Consider the following 8,104-nt stretch of genomic DNA (forward strand, 5'->3'; position numbering starts at 1 on the left):
TAGGAACTACTAAGAACTTTTTCATCTTGTGCTGATAAGGAGTTATTATGTCGTATGTCCGCCATTCGCTGTAGTAAAAATTTCGAGCATTCCAGAAAGACTACAAGGTTGCGGTAGACATTAGCAAATATTGTCCTTCATTCGTCCTGTAAAATGGCAAATAGTGATGTTTGCAGTTTTGGAGCGTTGTGGTCTTGTCCTCAACCAGTACTTCAACTGATCCCAAAGGTGTTAGGGTTTAAGTCGGAGCTTTGGGCTGTCAGTCGGGTACTTTCGCCTTCATCTCCTGAAACTTCTATGATGGCGTGCGCTTTATGGATGCTGGCTGGCATTAGCGTGTTGAGATACAAACGGTCCACTACGGAACAGTTGCTAAAGAACAAGTAGCCCAAGATTGCCTGATAGGCGCCGGCATTTAGTTCCAAGCACCAATACGAGGGGTTCAGCCCAATTCATGAGTAACAAGCTCACACTATGATTCCTTCAGTGCCAAATTTCACGTATGAACAATGCACTCCGGTAAGTAGAGCTCGCACGGCATGCGCATGTCCACACACATCGGTCGGATTACCACAACATGTAGCGTGTTCCGTTACTCCACATTACGCTCTTCCACTGTCCACTCGCGCCATGTATTGCACCACTGTAATTGGCGTCGTACGTTCACTTGTGTAATCCTTGATTTATGGATAACAGCTCACCCATTGAACTTCAGTTCTAACACCCCGTGAGAAATAATACATGTACTGGCATCACTCCCAGATGCCGACCGAAACTCTGTAGCTACATCCAACTTTTGCTGATGTCTTTCACTACGGTCTGAGTCATAGCCGGTCTCTATGTGCAGCCTTCGACTCTTCCCATTTCACAAATAAGTTACACATTTAGCAAGTGAGATCTGCAATTTGCCAGAACTCTTACATAATGAATGATCGAATCAGTGGGCTACAATGATCATGCCATTTCATTTGCACTTAACTCTCACCGTCCACTCATTTCGACTGCATGCTCTTATATGATGTTCTCTCAAGCGCTCACTTTCGTTCTATCACCATACGTGATGCATATTTGCCGATTGAACAAGACTACTTGTCTTTCGGAGGATGTCTGGTCATTAATTTCTATGTAGTGTACTGTACAATGTACATTAAGACATTTTTTAAAGCAAATGTTTGAAAGGCTACAAAATGCGTTCCTATTTCGCCCTTCTATATCAAAGATAGTTTGGAAGGAAATAACATCTTGCTGTATTGCTGTACAAAGCATCTCTGCTTGGAGACTCGATGCTTCTTTTCAAATCGACATATGAGTAAATATTCCTCCGATGAAACCTTTCCTTTAGATAGTCTACAACCAGAAATTACAGGGGTTAGATCAGGTAATCAGGGAGGCCAAGCAGTTGGAAATAATACGATTCTCACAAAATGTAGAAAAACTCGTGTATCTAACGACCAATATGAGGTGCAACTCTATCCCGCATAAAAAGGACAGTATCCAAAGTATCTCCCTTGTAGAGCGAGATCACATTTTGGCGAAGCATTGGCTTGTTACGATGTAGACCCTGGTCCTTTGTTTCTGAGCTTCATTGTCTTCAAAGAAAAATTAACCTGAAACTAGCTGTGAAGTTACACAAATGACACACTTACTGTGCGCGGAATTTCGGGAACAAAGACCCCACCCTCGGTAATTCTGTGTTCATTCTTCCAGTAAGTGAAAAATATGTTTCTTCATTCCTAATGATATCCAAACTAGAATTCATTAACTGTCCTTTTGAGGAAGCAAGGAGCGAAGTCAACATGTTTCTGTGCATTCTGCAGTACCACTATTTGTGCAATATAAATACTGTAGGAAAACTGTTGTATAATAGTTCGAAGCACCCTGCTAACAGTGGATTATGAAATGTTTGATTAAACCAGAATACTTCCATTACTGGAAGGATGCACAGGCGGTCTATTATAGCACAATATTTACAAGATTACAAAAATGAAAATAAGTCAGAAAAGAGAGTACAGCATGTTAATTGATAATAGGCCGCCGTGATTTCAGGAATAGCGTCGTATTATTTGCAAACGTGTCATTGCACCATTTAAATTAATTTGGTTTTGTCCGCTGTCTCCAATGAAGTTGTAAATTTTGTTTTGGGAACGAAGGGTTGCAGAAGAGAATTATTTTGAACGAACGCTCGATGAAATGATATCTCCTAATAAAAATAATTGGTACCCCTCTTTTCCGCCATTAATGTTCGCCTAAAACATTAGGTTGTTCGTATGTGAACATGTGTTTAGTGGGTTTATTTCTATTCAAATCTTCGCTTTAACGTTCAAAATAGTTACATATGCAGCTTGCGGGTTCGTGTTCATTACCTTCAATGAGGCTTGCGTTTCTATTCCCGTTGAGGCTCGGGCTCACATTTTCCAATGAGGATCACACTCACTAGCCTCCTTGGAGTTCGTGCTCACTAATTTCGTTGAGGCATGCGTTTACTTGGGTTTGGGCTCATTACACTCAGTGAGGCATGGGCTCATTAAGCTTAACTGGGGTCGGGCTCACTACCTTCAATGGGCTCATGTTAAATGACGTCAGTAGGATTTGCATTCATTTGTACTTATGTTCATTACTCGTACCTTCAGTGGAGCAACTGCTTACTATTCTCGTTGAGACTCGCGCTTACTCAGGCTAGGCCTTATTTTTCAGTGAGCTTTCTTGCACTCGAGCTGACTAATCTCTATCAGGCACGCGCTTACTTGGACTAACTCTTACACGTAGTGGAACACAAGCTCACTGGTTTAAGTGGGGTTTGTACTTATTTCAACTCGGATTAATTAACTTCAGTGAGGCAGGGTCTCACATCCTTCTATGAGGCTCGTGCTTATTCGGACACGCTCTCACATCCTTCGATGAGGCTTAGTCTCGTTGGAGATCAGCTTCCTAATCTCTGCCGAGCGCATGATTACTTAGGCTTGTGCTTAGCAATCTTAATTATATTCGTGCGGACTCACTTCCATCAACTGGGTTCGAGCTCACTGACACCAGTGAGGCTTCCGCTAATGTGAGCTCGGGATCATTACCTTTAGTGAGGCTCGCGTTCATTATTCTTGTTATGACTTATGCGTACTTGGACTCGGGCTCACATCTTTTAGTGAGGCTCGCACTCACTAAGCTCCTTCGAGCACGTGATTGCTTGGGCTCGGGCTTACTAATCTTAATAGAATTTGTGCTCATTCGCGCTGGATCACTTTCGTCAGCTGGGCTCGAGCTCACTGACATCAGTGGAGCTTGCACTTACGTGGGCTTGGGTTCATTACCTTTAGTGGGACTCGTGCTTCCTATTCTAATTGAAAGCTGGGCCGCAATGGCTGAGTGGTTGAGCGTTCATCTCTGGTGCATGGGGTTCCAGGTTCGAACCCTGCTCCCACCAAGTGAATTTTGTGATGGACAAACACCGTGTGCGTGTTTCCTCGAGGTTCTATTGTTTCCTCCAACTCTTCATTTCACCCATTTCTCATCTTCACCGTCTCCTTTAGCCTGGCCGGCATAACCGGTGGGATGTAAAACTCAAATATTTCATTTCATTTTTTTTTTTTCTAATTGAAAGCAGCATCATGTCTCGCGTTTAGTTAGTGCTTGGGGTCTCTGGTTCGATCTCCAGCCAAGTAAGTTTGTAGTGGACAACATCGTATCCGTGAGTTTTTTTCGGTACACTCACGTTTCCTCCTACAATCTCATTCTACCAGTTCTTGAATCATCCATCTCCCTTTACCCAAAGAACATAATCGTGGGACGTTAAACTGAAATATTTCATTTCCCATTCTCGTCCAGATTCGCGCTTGGGCTTGCATCTCTCAGCGAGATTCCAACTCAATGGCATCAGTAGAGCTTGTACTCATGTGGACTAGGATTCATTGAATTTAATGAGGTTCGAGTTCCTTTGTCTCCATGAGAATAGCGCTTATTCTGGCTCGGGCTCACATCCTTTAATGAGGCATGCAGTCACTAGCCTTCTGGCACTCGCGCTCATTTCTTTAGGGCACTTGCTCATTTAGACTCGAACTTATTATCCCTCAATGGGGCTAGCCCTCACTACTCTCAGTAATGCTTGTATTCACTTGGACTCACTCGGCCTTCCACATTCTTGACTGATCGAGCGAGACTTCTTTTACCGTTTGGCGTTCGGTACTGCTGTGACCCTTACCCCTGTCAGCCCAACGATTCGTGCAAAAACGTAGCTGGTAATTATAATATTTTGGCTAGCAAATGGCTAGTAAATGTAGATCTGACTTACGAAAATCTATTTTCTCTTGTTGAGGTTTTGATTGCCTCTTTATGAAGTCAGTAAATACACTCTCGGACAGGGCCGGATCTACGAAATATTGTGCCCGGTACAAAGAAATTTTTTTGGCGCCCCTTTCCTCCCAAGTCTAAATACTTTATGTTAGGAATTGAAACAAATCTTAGGTTAAAGTATATATTTTAAAAAGTTTCAACTATTTGTCATCTTTCTCCCTTTTATAACTTTTACTGAAATTTGTATACATATACGAGCTTGAAACCAATTACGAAGCGTATCCAAAAGTTACAAAGTGAGACGTATTAAAAGTCATTTTATCGCTTAATCGAAACACAAACCGATACATTATGCAATGTTTACGTTTTATTTATATTAAATGTTTATAATATTTTTAAAATTTAAATTCTAAAACCGGCTTTTTGTTGGTCATTTCTTTCGAAAATAAAAAATGAAATGAAATCTTTCAGTTTTACGTTCCACGCTTATGCCAGTTAGGCTAAGGGAGACGGTGATGATGAGTAATGGATGAAATGGTGGAATGAAGAAAGTGGGAGGAAACGGGAGAACCCCGAGAAAATCCACGCACGCGGTGTTTGTTCACCACAAGGTTCACTTGGCGGGGGCTGGGATCGAACCCGGGACCCCAAGCACCAGAGGTGAACGCTCTACCACTTTTTTTTCTTTTGTAAAAAAGTTCCTGACTATTTTTTCTATTGTAACCACTTCTCAGGACTACTAGACACGACAGGGACACGAACACAGAAATATCGAGGACAGTTAAAATTCCACCCTTGCTCTTCAGAGGGACTCGAACCCCCAATGGGCTTCACCTCACGATCATCAGCCTAACGCCTCAGACCGCTCGGCTACACCCACCGGCTACCACTGAGCCACCGCGGCCCCCTCTTTCGAAAATAAAATACTCTGTTATACTGAAAACAAAATTCTCGAGATTTTTCTTGTAAGAAATACATAGTTGTAGACATGGGCGGCGATTCGGGGTGGCAATTGCCCCCCCCACTATTTCGAAATGACTAATTAATGTTTATAGTTTCATTCGGAAATGTAAAGTTTTTGTATCATTACTGGTTCATAGAAAAATGGTGCCATATAATATTTGCCGTTGCTTGAGTACGTATTAGTTGTCTTCCCGTGGAGTTAAGAAAGCTACAAGAATTGGGTTTTAATTGCCACACAAAATTGCCCAGAAATTAACTGATTGGAGTGCAACTATTCCAGCGTACTTTCCTTTCTTCTTACAAGGGCTCGATATATTAGGCTGCCGCTTTAAAACTAATTGAAAGAACATTTCACAAGTTATTCTTTAATTGTACAAAAATCGACAGTTCCTAAAATGTCTTCTATTTATTTATTTATTTATTTATTTATTTGCCAAAGTTCCAGATACAGCAAGGCAGCCATTTTACACTGAAACTATATAACATAGAATATAAAATTAACAATAACAAGTATAAACAAAAAGCTATATAAAGGTCCATAAGTGTAGCAATAACAAATTGAAATAAAACTAAGGTTCCATAAGTGTAGCAATAATTTCCTGTCGGAAAACATTCTCAGGTTTAAAAATATCCACGTCAGAAGCAATGGAGTTAAATTCAGAAGCCAGTCTATAGAACAAAGAACGCTGAATAATTGACAATCGAGGCGTGTTGCAATGAAGTAGTTCACTATTTCTAGTTCTTCTTGCAGGTACCCGAATATTAAATTTAGAGATTAGTTCTTCAGTTCTAAGTTTCCCATTTAGAATTCTATGAAGAAACATCATATCAAATAGCATGCGACGAGATGAAGGTGTACGGATGCCAGAAACAGTCAACAATTCAGGTTTACTTAAACAGCGTACAGAAGGTATTCTTTTCCTGACAATGGCAAGAAAGAAATTTAGAACTGAGTCAATGCGAGAGAAAGTTGATTCGCTAGCCATACTCCAAATGGTGGAACAGTACTCTATTTTGGTTGAAATGAACGTTTTATAGAATATACTTAAGGCTGTAATATCCCTAATCTCTGTAAACCTGTACAGGAGACCTAATAATCGCATAGCACTCTTGGTCATGGCAGCAGTGTGATCAGCAAACAGAAGTCTTTCGTCGAACACAACCCCGAGATCCTTCTGAGATGATACCTTAGCAATAGGATCATCTCCAATGAAGTAGGTAGAAGGGATTTTGTTTTTCTTTAATGAAAATGTAATGGTAGAAGATTTTAAGGGATTTACTTTTAGATTCCACATGCTACACCAGTCCAGAAGATCTGAGAGGTTTTTTTGCAGTTCAATCACATCTTGAGCTGTCCTAATTTCCCGAAATAATTTGCAGTCGTCAGCAAAGAGAAGAATTTTGGTATCAGATAACTTAAGATAAGACGGGAGATCATCTATGAAGAGAAGGAAAAGAAGTGGGCCTAGAATACTACCCTGCGGAACACCAGAGAGAACAGGAACAAAATTCGAAGCAGATCCAGAGAGAACAACACGTTGTTCACGTTCGGTGAGATAGTCTCGTAACAATGAGAAGAAGTTGCCGTGAATATTAAATCTATGTGCTAGTTTATGAAGAAGAAGCTTAGTGTCAATGCGATCAAAAGCTTTAGTTAGGTCTAGATAGATTACATCAAGTTGTGTATTATTGGACAGAGATTTAACTGCTTCCGAAAGTAATAAAGATAAATTTGTGATAGTAGAACTGCCAGGAAGAAAGCCATGTTGAGCAGGATCTAAGTAGGGTGAAACAAATTTATGCAATCTATCTTTGATTATTTTCTCGCACACCACAGAAAGGATGGGCAAGAGAGAAATGGGTCTGTATGATGAAACATTGTTCGCGTTGCCAGATTTCAAAATAGGTACAATATTGGCCTGTTTCCGCGATCTAGGAATATTGATTAAAAAGAGAGTAATAAGAAACAACTTCTAATTTTTCCATTGTTTTGCAGTGTAATATACGAGTGAGTGGTGTGTTTAGGGGTGTACGAGTGTATATACAATTACATTTAGTGAACTCAGCATAACTCTAGGTTTTAGGATTATTTTGTTTCACTGGAGTATGGAGTGATTCTAAATAATATTGTGTTTTGATGTGTACCAAGAAAGTGAAAACTGTGTCTAATGGCAACGAACATTTTTCGGGAAGATGCAAAAGTAAACATTTCTTCAAATGTTGTAGCATATGCTTGTAGTATTTACTGTCTTTCTAAGAGTAATAACATACATTTAATGGCACGTGTGGAATTAAAAATATAAGTTGTTCGTTAATCCCCAGTTTCAATGTAACTTTTGCAAAACAAGCCTCATTATTCATTATTATGAGTAGTATTATCCTTTCTATTTATTTGTTTTGCAAATTTGTTATCGAATAATCTGGTCACACAATTTTCCAGACAGAATTTTAAGATGTTCATGAACAAGGAATCAAATATCTCCTTACACTTTCGTCGTCTAAGAGTACAAAGGGAAAGAAAAAACAAATACCTAACAATTTAAACAAGCTATGAAGGTAACCAAGAAAGTTCTGTCGCTTTTTGTGGAGGTCTGTGTTCCATTGGCCCTCACCGTGAGTTAAATGCGAATGAAGAAAAGACGAAGGTGAGTTGTTGGTGTGGTTATATCCAACATACTACCTTATTGTGGCAGTTCAGTTAAACCGTGAACTTGCGTAAGGACAGAATAAACATGGGACCTCCACAGAGCGAGTATGCTGTACGAGTTCAAACTGGGGTCAAACGCCGCTGCAGCGGGACGGAAGATATGTCAGGCCTTTGATGAGGGTGTCGTGACTACGCGGACAGTGCAGCGGT

Source organism: Thermobia domestica, chromosome 5 (genome assembly GCF_964235325.1).
Source record: "Thermobia domestica chromosome 5, izTheDome1.hap1.1, whole genome shotgun sequence".
Lineage (NCBI taxonomy): Eukaryota > Metazoa > Arthropoda > Insecta > Zygentoma > Lepismatidae > Thermobia > Thermobia domestica.